Genomic DNA, 17346 nt, shown 5'->3' with positions numbered 1-17346 from the left:
TGAAGGGCCTGTTTCTGTGCTGTATAACTTTATGGATCCATTAATTTCAAGCTGATGAAGGAATGGAGGCTAGGACAATGGGACCTTCCTGGTCAACATTGACTTGAGTGGTGGAAATCTTCATTACGTACGGAGATAACTGAAGTGGGTGTCCCAGTGGCTATTTCATAACACCAATGATCAAGGTCAAGTCCTGACCTCTGGTGCTGTCTGTGTAGAGTTTGCATGGGCTCCTTCTAACCGCACATATTTCCTCTGGGTGCTCCAGTTTCATTCCAGTCCCAAACACATGAATGAGTTGCTAAATTCATTGGCCACGTAAATTGCCATTAATGTGTTGATGGGTGGTAGAACCTGGAGGGTGTTGATAATAATGTGAGGAGAACTAAAGGGGAATAGTGCAGGATTTGCGTGTGGGGATGCTTGATAATCAGCATGGATTCAATGGGCTGAATGGCCTCTTTTTGTGTTGTGTGACTCCAGAAACGTAAATCTGTATTATTCTTTTGAGGGCATAGATGATGAAGAGATTAAAAATAGCCTTTAAAAATTGGAAAAGATTTTGACAGATACCAGATGACTTGGAAACAAAGTAATGGTTAAACAAAGCAATGAGGAGTCAAAGATGCTTCTTCTCCATTAGTCTGAGTATTTCTTAGCAGTTAGTGTGAGATTTTGGTTTGATGCCTGCCACTGTCTGGAGCGAGTTTGTGCATTCTCCCGGTGACCACATGGGTTTCCTCCTGCATTGCAAAGATGGACAGTCAGGGTAAGGGAGTTGTGGGTATGCTCAATTGATGCTGAAAGTGTGCTGACACTTGCAGGCTGTGGAAGAAAATCCTCACTGAATTGATCTGACACAAACAACACATTTAACTGTTTGCTTTGATGTTGTGATGTACATGTGACAAATAAAACTGAATAGCGGCGTAGTGGTTAGATTAGATTAGATTAGATTAGATTATGAGGACACGCAGTCCTCTATTATTGTCATTTAGTAATGCATGCATTAAGAAATGATACAATATTCCTCCGGTGTGATATCACAGAAACACAGGATAGACCAAGACTGAAAAACTAACACAAACCACATAATTATAACATGTAGTTACAACAGTGCAACAATACCATAACTTGATGAAGAACAGACCATGAGCACAGTAAAAAAATTCAAAGTCTCTCGAAAGTCCCACATCTCACGCAGACGGGAGAAGAAAGAAAACTCTCCCTGCCATGCCCGACCACAGTCTGACTCTGAGTCGTCCGAAAACTTCGAGCCTCCGACCAGCCCTCCGACACCGAGTACCGAGCACCATCTCTGCCGAATGCTTCGACCCCAGCCTCGGTCGCCAGCAGCAGGCAAAACTGGGGATTTTGGGGCCTTCCCTCCAGAGATTCTCGATCGCACAGTAGCAGCGGTAGTGAACCAGGCATTTCAGAAATTTCTCCAGATGTTCCTCTGTGCCTTCTCACGTCTGTCTCCAACAAATCAGAATTGTGCACGGCATCCTACTTACAAATACGATATCATTTCACCTGAGAGCTGCGCGCGCCACCATCTTCTCCTCCCACCTTTAGCACAACACTTTACAGTACCAGCAACCCAGGTTCAATTCCCGCTGCTGCCTATAAGGAGTTTGCATGTTCTCCCTGTGACTGCATGGATTTCCTCCAGTGGGGAGGGACACTCGGACAGAGGAGTTGCGCAGGGTGTGGTCCCTGCGGAAAACAAAAAGTGAGGAGGAGGGAGAGATGTGCTTGGTAGTGTGATTCCATTGAAGATGGTGGACGTTTTGGTGAATTATATGCTGGGCGCAGAGGCTAGATGAGGACAAGAGGAACCCTATCCCTGGTGTCGTGGCAGGAGGATAGGGTGAAAGCAGATATGCGCGAAATGGAAGAGATGCAGGTGAGGGTAACATTGATAGTGAAGGAAGGGACACCCTTTCTTTGAAGAAGGAGGACGTCTCCCTCATCCTGGAATGAAAAGCCTCATCCTGACAACAGATGTGGTGGACACAGAGTCTAAGAGAAAGGGATGGCATTTTTACAAGTGACAGTGTGGGAAGAGGAATAGTCCAGATAGCTGAGAGAGTCAGTGGGTTTCTAAAAGGTATCAGTAGATAGGCTGTCTCCAGAGATAGACGGACTGATTGAGAAAGGGGAGGGAGGTGTTGGAAATTGACCAGTTAAATTTGAGGGCAGGGTGGAATTTGGAGGCAAAGTTGATGAAGTTGATGAGCTCAGCACGGGTACAGGAAGAAGCACCAATGTAGTCACCGATGTAGCATAGGAAGAATTGGGGAGTGATACCAGTGTAGGCTTGAAACATTGACTGTTTCATGTAGCCAATAGAAAGCTGGTAGAGCTGGGGCCCAGGTGAGTGCCCATGGCTACACCTTTGGTATGAAGGAGATGGGAGGATTGGAAGGAAAAATTATTAAGGGTGAGGACCAGTTCCACCAGATGGAGGAGAGTGGTGGTGCAGGAGGGGAGAGCTTTAAGGCCCTCCTGAAGGGGAATGGATGTGCATATGGACTGGACATCATGGTTAAGTTGGAGGTTGCTGGCCAGTATGGTCAAAGGGTTGGAAGCTCCTATTCCATGCTGTACCTCAAGAAATAAATAAACTCTAATCTCTTAATCAATTTTAGTCTGAAAATAAATTGCAGATGCTGGAAATCCTACATAAAAACAGAAATTTCTTGAAACACTCTGCAGGTAAGATAGCCACTGTGGAAAGAGAAACAGAGCTAGTAATTCAGACCAAGTTTCTTCAAGACCATGGAAAGCCTTGTACCCAGGTACATCACAAACCACAAGAAATTACAAAAATTTATGAATGCAGGCTAGTCCATCATGAAAACCAATGTATTCTCCATTGACTCTCTCCACACTTTCCCACTGCTTCGGGAAAGCAGCCAACATCATTACATGACCCCTCCCATCCTGATATTCGCCCTTCTCCCTCCTTTCATCTGGCAGAATGTACAAAAGCCTGAAATTTAGGTACACCAGGCTGAAGCATAGTTTCTATCCTACTTTTATAAGACTATTGAGTGGACTTTTTAAACGATAATGATGATCTTTTGATATCTCAACCGCCCTTGCACCTCATTTGTTGACCGGCACTGAATTTCTTCACCAATAGTAACATTATATTCTGCATTCTGGTTGTTTTCCTTTTGTACTGCCTTAAGTATGGAATTGTCTGTCTGGATGGCATGAAGCAACACTTTTTTGCTGTATCTGGTAACATGTGACAACAGTAAACCAATCACAATCATTTTCTCATAGCCCTATGTCTTCTTGGAAAATCACCCTTCACCCTTTTCTCACCTGTCTACAAAACTGAAGTCCCCCCATCCAGGTCCGCATGCTAACTAACCTACTTCGCCCATCGCCAATCTAGTAATATCTTTCCCAAGCTGTATTGCAAAAAGAGTGCAATACTCCTGGAGGGAGTTGGACATCAAGAATCAAGAAGGGGTTAAAAGAGCTTTAGTGAAATGATAAAATGGGCGCGGAGATCAGAGGAGGAAGGGAGGCAGCAATTGCATGGTTTGGATGCAAGATCGATGAGCATTCTGGAGTTTTGCCTGGTAACCTTGGAGACAAGGGAGCATTTATTTTGAAGTAACAATCTAAAAGCCTGCACTGACACGGAAGGCATGACTGTGACTATAAAGTGCAAAGACGATTTAATATTTTGGTCACATCCTCAAGCATTAGCACTGCTTTTTGCTTTTCAGTGTTAATGGGCCTCTTCTTTCTCTCTAGCGTTTTCTGAGTTTTCTTTCCATTTCTGTAGAAATTAATCTCCTTGAGTTTTCTTTGTGCAAGTGTTCTCTCACAGCCTGGGCATTATGTGAGCACGGAATGAATTGGATGAATTAGAACTAAAATAAAATTGCATTGGTATAGCAGCTTGCAAGGATCCCAGAAGCAAACTGCAACAAAAGTACTTTTGTTTATGGCTGTGTGGTGTATGGGGTGAACAGGGAGCGTGAGTACTCCTATTGAAAGGGCTTGTGGTGTCGATTCTAGGGCAGCTCACTCACATTTGGTCCCCACTGGACACTCAGCTCTCACCTGTGGCTCCAAGTAGTTCTTGCCATTTGACAGTGACCACACCCTGGTACACCCTGGTCACCCACTGGAACCAAGAAAGACCCCAGCTTGTGACACTTGTTCGTACCACTGGACCCGAACTTCTGAGGTCAAGCGAGTGGGACTGCCCCAGTGCAACGACTTTTCCACTTTAAAAACTCTCCCACACAGGTTTCCCGCCATTATTGGACATGATGGACAACCACCAATTTTGTTTATGCTCAGGAGATGATCAGACTTAGTGTCATAGAGTACGGCAGCACAGAAACAACTTAATCTTCTGCCTAAACTTATTTACCTGCACCCGGACAATATCTGGCCCGGCATATCAATTGGCTACCCTTTGCTCAGAGAGTGACTACCAGATTTCAACCTCTTTTCTTGGAGGGCTGTGATTATTGGTGTTCGGCAAGGACCAAAGCTGAAATCACACTTTGTAATGTATATTGTTAGATTAGAGCGTAAAATTTTTATTTTTCTTGAAGATTAACTTTTCTGATGTGTGCTTAATTTTTATATAATTACCTAACCGAGGGTAAGAATGACCTCATATAGCGCTCTTTGGAGCAGCACAGTTGTCTTGGTCTATTACAAAAAGTGCTCCCCTGTTCACTCAATGTGGCACGTAGAAGGTGAGAAACATTGTCCAGAATTGTCAGGATTTTCCGTAGGGTCCTGAGTTGTAAGTTTGCAGACAACACATAAAATGGAAGTATTTGTGGATAGCAAGGAAAGTTGTCAGAGGATACAGCAGGATTGGATGAAAATCTGGTGGAGAAATGGCTGACGGAGCTTAATCTGGACACATGTGAAGTGATGAAGGTTAAATGTAAGAGGAAAATATACAGTAAATGGCAGGAGGCTTTGGATCACTGATGTACAGAAGAAATCTATGGTGCAAGTCCATAGCTCCTTGAAAGAGACACCACAAGCAGAAAGGGTGACAAAGAAGGCAACCAATGTATTGCCTTCATTAACTGGGCATTGGGTATAAAAGTTGATGAAATTTATTTGTCACATGTATATGAAACACATTTGAAACACATCCTATCTATAGTATCTTTTTTCCATATTCACTGCCTTATTAGCTGAGTATTTCCATCGTTCTCCTTTTTTTCATACAAGCAGGATCTGTGGTGATCTGCATCTTCACTCGTGTCTCCTGATTCTCTTTGTCTCCACCTGGAAGCAAACATTCCCATTATTCTCACCAACTCACCCCCATCTCTGAAATTTAATACGTGCTTTTTTAATCCCATTCCCATTCTGATGAAATGTTATCAACCTGATCATTAACCACACACCTCTCCACAGATGCTGTCTGACTTGTTGGGTGTTTCCAGCATTCTCAGATTTTATTATACAGTATGTTCAGTAATTAAATAAAGAAAATATAGAAATTTAATAATGTTCTTAAATTCTTATATTTTTATCTCTTTCAAAATTTTTAGCAGATCTTATATATTTTAAAGTTTGTATATACTGTGTTAATAATAAGAATAAAAGAATAATAAAAGATAAGAACCTCCAAGAGGACCACAAACAACAGGAATTCTGCAGATGCTGGAAATTCAAGCAACACACATAAAAGTTGCTGGTGAACGCAGCAGGCCAGGCAGCATCTCTAGGAAGAGGTGCAGTCGACGTTTCAGGCCGAGACCCTTCGTGACGAAGGGTCTCGGCCTGAAACGTTGACTGCACCTCTTCCTAGAGATGGTGTCTGGCCTGCTGCATTCACCAGCAACTTTTAAGAGGACCACAAACTTGTCATAGGGTTTGGAGGCTTGCATGCCTCAGTAATCTGGAGAGCTATTTTGTCTAGAGTCAGGGCCTTGTGCTTTGACTCTTGGTAGGGTCACCCATGCCAAACAGTCTAAAGGGTAAAGCCCAACTAAGAATGGTCCACTGTTCCTCGAGGTTCAGTGGTTCAGCTGAAGGCCAACAACCCTGACTGGTCCAAAAAATGTTACAGAAACAGCAATGAAGAAAACCTTCATTGCTATCCTAAACACCAGTGGTGTAATGGGCAGTGAGTAAGTAAAATAGAAGAAATATAGAATTAACTTCAAGGAAGTATCTCATTTGGAATCAAAATATATCCAGCATTGGTCACAATAATTAGAACATAGAACGTAGAAATCTAGAGCACATTGCAGGCCCTTTGGCCCACAATGTTGTGCTGACCATGTAACCTATTGTAGAAACTGCCTAGAATTTCCCTACCGCATAGCTCTCTATATTTCTAAGCTCCACGTACCTATCTAAGATTCTCTTAAAAGACCCTATTGTATCCACCTCTACCACCATCACTGACAGTGTATTCCATGCACCCACCACTCAGTGTGTGGAAAAGCTTACCCCTGACGTCCCCCTTCTACCTACTTCCAAGCACTTTTAAACTATGCCCCCTCGTGTTGGCCATTTCAGCCCTGGGGAAAAGAAAAGCCTCTGGCTATCCACACGATCAATGCCTCTCATATCTTATACACCTTTATCAGGTCACCTCTCGTCCTCCATCACTTCAAGAAGAAAAGGTCAAGTTCATTCATCCTATTCTCACAAGACATGCTCCCCAATCCTTGTAAATCTCCTCTGCACTCTCTCTATAGTATCCACATCCTTCCTGTAGTGAGGTGACCAGAACTGAACACAGTACTCCAACTGGGGTCTGACCCAGGTCTTATATAGCTGTAACATTACCTCACGGTTTATCTTATAATTATCAGTTAAAGTAATGTCAGAAGGGAATAAAATCTTTATCCTCTAGTGAGGTTGACTAGTTACTGTCTTCTGAACAGTCCACTTAAGTCACTCAAATTGGAGATAATGAACATAAACTTCGTCATCTTGATAATGAATAAATAGGAGGGAGAGATCACTGTCATGGTCTGCACAATCCTTTGAGTGAACAACTGACCAGTTAACAAAGGAGGCAAAACACTGAATCTTAAAAGAGCAGCTGTTTATGAATTGGAACCTCATTAACGGCTCTGAAACTGATACTCTGTGCAAATAATTGGCTGGTAAAGTTAGTTGACACAAAACATAACTGAGGTTAGAAAAGTTCAGACATGTCACATTAATTCAGTGTTGATTACATTATAGCTGAGATCTGTGTTCGAGGTTGATATAAATTGGCGAGATTAATTTGGAATTAGTCTCCTTTGATCACTGACAAGTTAGCGGCAATAAATTGCCAGCTTATTGAAAATAGTCCATAACGGGAAATTAAAATTGGGTGAGATGTGAGGCTGAATTGATATGGTGTGATTTACGTTATCACCAAAAGGCAAATCTGTCCCAAAGTGATTACAGAATTTATACAACCTTGTCTTGACATGTTGTGTAGCTGTCTCAGTTGCTGTGTGAGCCTCTGGGGGTTGCTATTGGTCTTTTGAGATGTCAGTGTGAAGATCTTCTGTCTTAGTGATGATACCCATTCCTCTTGGACATAATTTTGGAAGAGCTTGCCTTCTTCTCTGGTACCTTCAAATGAAACAGTTTGTTTAACTAACATTTCTCTTTACAATGGGTATTTAATTGACACATTTATAACCAGATACTATTTTCAGCCATTTTTATCTCTGTTACCTGTTCTTCTGTCCATAAAAAGTTAATTGCCCAATTTCTCAATTTTTATTGCTTATTCATTATTATTATTTCTTTCTTTTTGTACTTGCACTGTTTGTTATTCTTTGTACATGGGCTGAATGCCCAGTCAGTGCAGTCTTTCATTAATTCTGTTATGGTTATTTCTCTAAGAAGACCACAACCTTGTCATGGTTTAGAGGCTTATGTGCCTCAATAACCTGGAGAGGTATGTTGGCTGGAGTCAGACTTTATGCTTTGGCTCTTGGTGGGGTACGCTCATGCCAAACAGGTCAAAGGGTAGAGGACAGACGAAGAGTGGTCCACTGGTCCTCCAGGTTTGGAGGTTCAGCTCAGGACTAAAATCCCTGACTGTTACAGAAACTGTAATGAAATGTCCTACATCTGAGTGCTTTACTTTACTTTACTTTATTGTCACCAAACAATTAATACTAGAGCGTAAAATCATCACAGCGATATTTGATTCTGCGCTTTGTGCTTGCTTGATTACAAATCAATAGTAAATAGTAAAAATTTAAATTGTAAATCATAAATAGAAAATAGAAAATGGAAAGTAAGGTAGTGCAAAAAAAAAACTGAGAGGCAGGTCCGGATATTTGGAGGGTACAGCCCAGATCCGGGTCAGGATCCGTTCAGCAGTCTTATTACAGTTGGAAAGAAGCTGTTCCCAAATCTGGCCGTACGAGTCTTCAAGCTCCTGAGCCTTCTCCCGGAGGGAAGAGGGACAAAAAGTGTGTTGGCTGGGTGGGTCGTGTCCTTGATTATCCTGGCAGCACTGCTCCGACGGTGTAAAGTGAGTCCAAGGACGGAAGATTGGCTTGTGTGATGTGCTGCACCGTGTTCACAATCTTCTGCAACTTCTTCCGGTCTTGGACAGGATAACTTCCATACCAGGTTGTGATGCACCCTAGAAGAATGCTTTCTACGGTGCATCTATAAAGATTCGTGCAATGGTATTTCAGAGTCTCCGCTGGGATTTGGACAGCGGACCCCAGTGAAAACTGAGAGGAAGCTACTAACACAATGAAGGAAGCCATGAACATCGCCAGAGATGGGGAACCTTCAAAGCGATTAATATTGAGAACATGAGATGACGAGTCCTTGAAAGTGAGCTCACAAGTTGTGCGAGCAGCTCAGTGATGGGTGAGTGAAGTTATCTCCACTGGTCCATGAGCCTGATGGTGGAGGGGTAGTAACTCTTCATGAACCTGGTGGTATGGGTCGTGATGTAGGGCAGCGGTCCCCAACCACTGGGCCATGGACTGGTACCGGGCCACAGAGCATGCGCTACCGGGCCGCGAGGAAACGATATAGTTTTGGCGATATGAGTCAGCTGCACCTTTCCTCATTCCCTGCCATGGGCGGCATCTTTCCTCATTCCCTGCCGGGCCACGAGGAAACAATATGATTTGGCGATAGGAGTCAGCTGCACCTTTCCTCATTCCCTGTCATGGGCGGCATCTTTCCTCATTCCCTGTTACGGCCACTGTTGAGCCATTACGCACCTGAGGTCATTACGCGTCCGTGTCAGCGCAGGAAGGAGATCAACTCCTTGCGCTTGCAAATGACAGCGAGCTGAAAAATATAAACAACAGGAATTCTGCAGATGCTGGAAATTCAAGCAACACACATCAAAGTTGCTGGTGAACGCAGCAGGCCAGGCAGCATCTCTAGGAAAAGGTGCAGTCGACGTTTCAGGCCGAGACCCTTCGTCAGGACTAACTGAAGGAAGAGTGAGTAAGGGATTTGAAAGTTGGAGGGGGAGGGGGAGATCCAAAACGATAGGAGAAGACAGGAGGGGGAGGGATGGAGCCAAGAGCCCCACCTCCCCCTCGTACCCCATCTGTTACTTATTTTTATACACACGTTCTTTCTCTCACTCTCCTTTTTCTCCCTCTGTCCCTCTGAATATACCCCTTGCCCATCCTCTGGGTCCCCCCCCAACCTTGTCTTTCTTCCCGGACCTCCTGTCCCATGATCCTCTCGTATCCCCTTTTGCCTATCACCTGTCCAGCTCTCGGCTCTATCCCTCCTCCTCCTGTCTTCTCCTATCATTTTGGATCTCCCCCTCCCCCTCCAACTTTCAAATCCCTTACTCACTCTTCCTTCAGTTAGTCCTGACGAAGGGTCTCGGCCTGAAACATCGACTGCACCTCTTCCTAGAGATGCTGCCTGGCCTGCTGCGTTCACCAGCAACTTTTATGTGTGAGCTGAAAAATATGTTTGACATAACATCTCTGCCGGCATTCTGGATCAAAGTCAAGGCTCAATATCCTGAGATAGCCACGGAAGCATCGAAAATGTTGCTTCCATTTCCAACATATCTCTACAATGAATGCAACGAAAACTAAATTGCGGAATAGAGTGGACATAAGGAACCCTGTTCGAGTATCGCTGTCTCCCATCACCCCTCAATGGCACCGTCTTGAGCCCAGGGCTCCCACTGATTCGGTGATATTAGTGTGCTGCAATGATTTTATATGTTCATAGGGGGAAATATGCGCTGTGTTCAATATCCAAACGTTACTTAAAATGTTCTGATGCTATTGACTTATATAACTATATAACAATTACAGCATGGAAACAGGCGATCTCTGACCTTCTAGTCCATGCCGAACGCTACTCTCACCTAGTCCCACCGACCTGCACTCAGCCCGTAACCCTCCATTCCTTTCCTGTCCATATAGCTGTCCAATTTAACTTTAAATGATAATATCGAACCTGCTTCTGCCACTTCTACTGGAAGTTCAACACTTACTTCAAGCTTCTCTGTTCTCCCCTGATAATTGACTTTTCGCTATATTCATGCGAGGAAAATATGCGCTGTGTGTTTAATATTAAATTCGTTAGATAAACCCTTTTAGAAAGGAAATTGAGCGTATTAGCCACTTATCACCAATATTCCGGTCATGATTACCCCACCCCCCCGAACAGAATCACCATAAACGATTTGTAGAAAAATAATCGGCACGTGCACACATGTGCACTGGTGCCCGCGCAAGGCTTCATGGTCATTGTAGTCTTTCTCGGGGTAAGCACAACGTTTTTGACTGCTACTCTTGTCCGTTGCCAGCCCTACCCCCCCCCCCCAACCCCGTTCGGCCGGTCCGCAAGAATATTGTCAATATGAAACCGGACTGCAGTGCAAAAAAGGTTGGGGACCCCTGATGTAGGGTAATGTGCATAATTCACAACCACCGACATTGGTTGGGGTTCACTTTAAGAGGCTGTTCTGGTGTGATGAGATAATTATGCAAAAGGATTTTACTGCACTTATGTGTTCAGGTTTTGGTGTTCAATCAATGAGTTGCTATGGTTTTTCTTAAACATAAAATACCTCTGCCATTTTATTTGTGAAAACCTGCACTGATGCTCCTGTACCATGGTCCTGATGGCAGCAGTGAGAAGAGATCATGTGCTGGATGGTGGGGGTCCTTGATATGGATGTTGCTTTTCTCTGACAGCGCTCTTTTGTCACTGCTTTGCCCATTACCCTAATCAGTTGAAGTCCTCCTGCTTCCTCAACACTACCTACCCTTACAGCTATCTTTGCATCTTCCATAAACTTTCACAAGACCACCAGTTGCACTAAGGCCACTAAATTACAGATTTCATCACAGACTCGGCTTAACCTGGACCAAAGAGCTCAATTCCAGAGGGCAGTCGGGAGAGACAATCAGGCAGAATCTGAGTGAGTAGGTCATCAAGGAGCATTAGTTTAACTGGAGACAAGGGGTATCAAGGGGAAAGCACTGGAATGATTGGAGTCATGCATGGTTGTGACCTTTGGAAGTCAGGTGTCCTAGCCCAGTGCAGGATAACAGAGCAGGAAGTGAAAATTTAGGGGAAAAAAACTGAAGATGGAAATCTAAAATAAGAACAGAAAACTTACAGAACACAGGAGATATTACAAGTTCTGGAAATCTTAAGCAACACATACAAAATGCTGAAGGAACTCAGCAGATTGGTCGTCGTCTATAGAGGGGAATAAAGAATTGATGTTTCAGGTTGAGACCCTTTTCCCGGATGATGAAGGGCCTTGGCCCAAAATATTGGCTGTTTATTCCTCTCCACAGATGCGGCCTGACTTGCTGATTTCCTCCAGCATTTTGTGCATGCTACAGAAACTTTCCAGGTAATTTTCTCCAAGAGTCTAACCTCCTTGTATTGACATTTCATGCTATTAGCATCAGGGAGTCTCCTACTACTAATATAATGGGGTCAGCAACTGATTCGAAACTTAGCTTGGACCAGTCCATTTAATACCACGGTTACAAGAGCAATTCAGTGGCTGTGTATCCTGTGTGACTGACTCGAATCCTGATGATCCAAAGTCTTCCCGTCATCTGCAAGGTGCGCAATGGAAATTTTATTTCGAGACACAGCACGGTAACAAGCCCTTCCAGCCCAATGGGCACATATTGCCCAATTACACCTCTGTGACCAATTAACCCCCGAACTCGTACGTCTTTGGAATGTGAGAGGGAACCGAGCACCCACAGGAAACCCACGTGATCGCGGGGAGAATGTACAACCTCCTTACTGATGGTAGCGGGAGTTGATCCCGGATTGCTGGTGCTGTAACAGCATTTTGCTAACCGCTGCACCAACATGCCACCCCGTGGAAATGTTCTCCACTGGCCTGGATGAATGCAGGATTAACAATGTTCAAGCTGCCTGCCCATTTGGCTCCCTATCCTTTGCTTAAACATTCATTTCCTCCATCACTAATGCACAATATCTATATTGTGTGGCATCTATAAACTACACTGCGTTAAATGCTCAGGCTACTCTGAAACCATTTCTCAAATCTGCGATCTCTGCCATTGAGATAGGAATGCCAGCATCTGCAAACTGGGGGCTATCCTGACAAGGTCTAAATCATGGAACTCCCTTCTCAACAGCACTGAAGGAGTCAAATCATGAACAAGAGAAAACCTGCAGATGCTGGAAATCAAAGTAATGCACACAAATTGCTGGAGGAACTCAGCAGACCAGGCAGCATCTATGGAAAAGAGTAAACAGTTGACGTTCATCAGGACCTGATACTTGGCCTGCTGGTTTCCTCCAGCATTTTCTGTGTAGCACTGAAGGAGTATCTTTATGGTGATGGACTTTAGGAAGACTAGGTCTGCACTGCTTCCAGTCATTATTGATGGAGAGGACATGCATGTGGTGAGGACCTACAAGTACCTGGGGGTGCACCTGGATGACAGACTGAAGTGGAGCACTAACACAGAGGCTGTGTACAAGAATGGCCAGAGTCACCTCTACTTCCTGAGGAGACTGAGGTCGTTTGGAGTATGCAGGCCTCTCCTTCACACGTTCCCAGTCTGTTGTTCCCAGTACAATCTTCTATGTGGTGGTGTGCGGGCGCAATGTCATCAACACGGGTGATGCCAACACACTGAATAAACAAATTAGAAAGCTGTTATAGGAGTCAAACAGGACACACTGGAGACTGTGGTGGAACAAATGACGCTACAGAAAATCCTAGCAATTCGGACTATGTTTCTCACCCTCTGCATGCCATCTCGGCTGAATAGAGGAGCACTTTTAGTAACAGACTAAGACAACTGTGCTGCTCCAAAGTGCGCTATATAAGGTCATTCCTACCCTTGGACATTGGGGTCTATAATGAGTCAACCTAAATCTGGGGAAGTGATGACCCTCTTCTGTTGGACCGTTTGAGGTAACTTATTTTTTATTCTTTCTTACTTCTCTTTTAATATTTGTATATTTGTATATCTGTGCACTTGTAATGCTACTGTGACACTGTAATTTCCTTTGGGATCAATCAAGTACCTATCTATCTTATCAGCAATAATTCAAGGTGTCATGTTTTAGTCTGACCACGTGGGGGGTGCTAAGGTCCTCCAGGCCCTGACACTCATCCTCCCCTGATTATTAGCTGATCATTTTCACCTCTGCTTTGTTTTATCATAATTTCACCGGCACCTTGTTTGTCAATTTACTTTTCCTGCTTCGTCCATCTTTGCTCGGTCTTGAGTATACCTATCCAATGTGTATTTAATCTCGAGTCCTAGCCTGAGTTTGCCACTAACCAATCCACAAGTAAAGATTCTTTGTTTAACTCGTCTCTGTTCTCCTCTGCTCTTGAGTCCACCTGGTCTAAGTCTCTCCTGTGACAACCTTGAGAACTCTAGTTCAGACACAGCCTGGCAACCACCTGTTATATAGCGGGGAGTTTAGCACCGTTTTCTCAAAAGCGACTAGAAGTGACCATTTAATGTTGATATTTCTGCAACACCCACATCTCAAAAATCAAACAAATCCAAACACTGCTTTCTCCTTTTTGCAAAGAGTGATTATTCATTTATAGATCTAACATGTAGCAGATGAAACAAAGGTTGTTTGTGTTGTGGATAGTGTAGATGGTTGTCAAAGTTTGCAACAGCACATTGATAGGATGCAGAGCTGGGCCAAGAAGTGGCCAGGTGGAGTTCAATTCGGAAATGTATAAATGATACACTTTAGAAGGTTAAAAATGAAGGTAAAGTGCAGGGTAAATGGCAGGATTCTTGTTAGTGTGGAGGAACTAACAAGATCTTGAGGTCTCTGTTCATAGATCACAAAAAATTGCTGCAGAAGTTTATGAAGGTGTATGGTGTGTTGGCCTTCATTAGTTTGCGGGGGGGGGGGTGCAGGAGTGAATGAGTTGAGTTCAACAGCCACATGGTAATGTATAGACTCTATAAAACTCTGATTAGACCATATTTAGGGTATTGTCTTCAGTTCTGGTTGCCTCATTAGAGGAAGGATGGAGAAGCTTTAATGAGGGTGCAGAGGAGATTTACTTGGATGCTGCCCAGTTAAAAGAGCATATCTTATGTGAATAGGTTGAGCAAGCTAGGGGTTTTCTCTTTGGAGTGAAGGAGGATGAAAGGTGATTTGACAGAGGTGTATGAAATGATAAGAGGCATTGATAGATTTGTCAGTCAGTGACTTTTTCCTAGGGAGGAAATGGCTACTACAAGGGGGCATCATTTTAAGATGATTGTGGGAAAGTATTGGAGAAATCAGAGATAGTTTTATTACAGAGAGTAATATGCTGCCAGGGAATGTGCTGCCAGGGGTGCTGACAGAGGCAGAAACATTAGACATTTAAGAGACCCTTAGATAGCAACATGGATGAAGGGAAAATAGAGGGGTGTGTGGGAGGGAAGGGTTAGATTGATCTTGGAGTAGGTTAAATGGTTAGCATAGCATTCTGGGTTGAAGGGGCTGAACTGTGCTGTACTGTTCTATGTTCTATGTTCTCTGTTTGCACATCTTCTGAGTTTCCTTGATCTCTATAAAGAAAGTTGTTTTGTCAGTGCTAGAATGCACTTCTTAAAGTAGGTGACATTATTTTTTTTGATTCAGTACAATAGAATCTTGTGTTATTTCACTCACAATCTTTTTAAGATCTACTTCTGGAATACGTTCATAATTGCATAATTCTTCCATATTCTGTAGTATTGCTCTTGTAGGAGTTAAATGATTAATGTGCACAATTCAAATTCTGTCTCCTATCTTTGTGCAGCATACTTCAATGATTATTCTGAAATTCCATTTCTGAACGTCAAAATTGTATGGCAGTATTAATATACATATTCCATCATGGTGTTTAAAAGGTTTCACTCCATGGTACGAATCATATTTCTATTTCAGTCTCAATGCTTCCCTTTCACTCTGGTTAAATTAAGTTCAATCACCTTCTGTGTCTTCTGTATACATAGTTTGGCAGAAATATACTGTAACCTGTTTACTTATAGTAGAAAGAGGCTGTTTGGATCATTCTGTCCAAAATGCTCCGGACAGAACAATCATAGCTTTTCCATTCCGTCTCTCAGAGAATCAGAGTGCACATGGGTCTTCCAGCCCTTGTAAGGAGAAGTGGGCATGGCCTAGACCAGGGGGTCTTATTCAGGATTCAGGGTCCATGGACCCCTTGTTTAGTGGCATAAAAAAGTTGTCAACGCCTGGCCTAGATTGTGTGGGTCTTTAATGATGCATCTCCGCTTCCTGAGACATCATCTCTGGTAGTTGTCCTTAATGGTGGGAAGAGCTATATGTTGGTGGAACTGGTTGAGTCTACTACCCGCTGTAGCCTCTGCGTTCCTGTGCACTGAAGCTCCCACATCAGGCCTTGATGTAGCTAGTAGCATCGCTATTTGTAACTGATAGCTGAAACCTGACATGGTAACCAACACACAGCACACCCCACTAACTACAGTCGTCCCTCAGTACCTGAGGGGGATTGGTTCCAGGACCCCCCAGCGGATACCAAAATCCGCGGATGCTTATATCCCTTATATAAAATGGTGTAGTATTTGCACATCCTCCCGTATACTTTAAATCATCTTTAGATTACTTATAATACCTAATACAATGTAAATGCTATATAAATAGTTGTTATACTGTTTTGTTTAGAGAATAATGACAAGAAAAAAAGTCTGTACATGTTCAGTACAGACGCAACCATTGTAGCTCTTCTGGGAACGCTGATGCTGCCTCGGCATCAGCCGATGCTGATTCTCCCGTGATCGTTAAGTTCTTGAGGCTGTAGCGCTTTACATAGCTAGCCAGCCATCCCTTACTAGCCTTAAACTCCTTCCTCTCACTCACAACACAAGTAGCGAACGAACAAGACGCAAGGCGAACAATGGTCAAACAACGAGTACTGGAGAGAGGCTGAGGATCTGTGAAATGGTGGGAGGCTACAGCAGGGTACGCCTACCCATCACTTCATTCGCGTGGATTCAGCGTAGTGCTCAGTGCGCGGCAAATTCAAGTTTTGCTTTTTGGAACTTCCTGGAACTTTTTTTGGAATATTTTCGATCCGCAGTTGGTTGAATCCGCGGATGCGGAACCCGCAGATACGGAGGGCTGACTGTTCAAGAGATGATGTCTCAGGAAGGCAACATCCATCATTAAGGACCCACAAATTCTACACTATGCTCTCTTTTCCTTCCCATAGAATGTACCGGAACTGAATACACACACCTCAAACTTCAAACACAGGGTATATACTGTATAACCATGGAAATAGACTTGAAATTGAACGTCCTTGTTGACCTGACATGAGGTAACTTATCCTCCCTGTCACAAACACATCAACTCCCTTTCAAGGGTGACAGTGGGAAAGTATGTATGGAACTGGAGGTAATAGCAGAAGTACTTAACGAATACTTTACTTCAGTATTCACTATGGAAAAGGATCTTGGTGATTGTAGTGATGACTTGCAGCAGACTGAAAAGCTTGAGCATGTAGATGTTAAAAAAGAGGATATGCTGGAGCTTTTGGGATGCATCAAGTTGGATAAGTCCCTGGGACCGGATGAGATGTACCCCAGGCTACTGTGGGAGGCGAGGGAGGAGATTGCTGAGTCTATGGCGATGACCTTTGCATCAATAATGGGGACGGGAGAGGTTCCGGAGGATTGGAGGATTGCAGATATTGTTCCTTTATTCAAGAAAGGGAGTGGAGATAGCTCAGGAAATTATAGACCAGTGAGACTTGGCTCAGTGGTTGGTAAGTTGATGGAGAAGATCCTGAGAGGCAGGAATTATGAACATTTGGAGAGGTATAATATGATTAGGAATAGTCAGCATGGCTTTATC

The 17346-nt window shown here is 43.6% G+C and overlaps 1 long non-coding RNA gene across 1 annotated transcript in view; it reads left to right on the top strand.

The window, feature by feature from the left end:
* Positions 1-13295: 13295 nt before the first annotated feature.
* LOC134344994 (uncharacterized) overlaps positions 13296-17346 on the top strand; it is a 235715-nt gene continuing 231664 nt past the window's right edge. The window contains exon 1 of the long non-coding RNA XR_010017586.1: positions 13296-13411. This is a non-coding gene — a long non-coding RNA (uncharacterized LOC134344994). The remainder of the gene's footprint in view (positions 13412-17346) is intronic.

The sequence above is a fragment of the Mobula hypostoma genome, chromosome 4 (assembly GCF_963921235.1).
Source record: "Mobula hypostoma chromosome 4, sMobHyp1.1, whole genome shotgun sequence".
Taxonomy (NCBI): domain Eukaryota; kingdom Metazoa; phylum Chordata; class Chondrichthyes; order Myliobatiformes; family Myliobatidae; genus Mobula; species Mobula hypostoma.
Note: the sequence above shows the minus strand (reverse complement) of the source record. Positions and strands in the feature narration are given on the sequence as shown.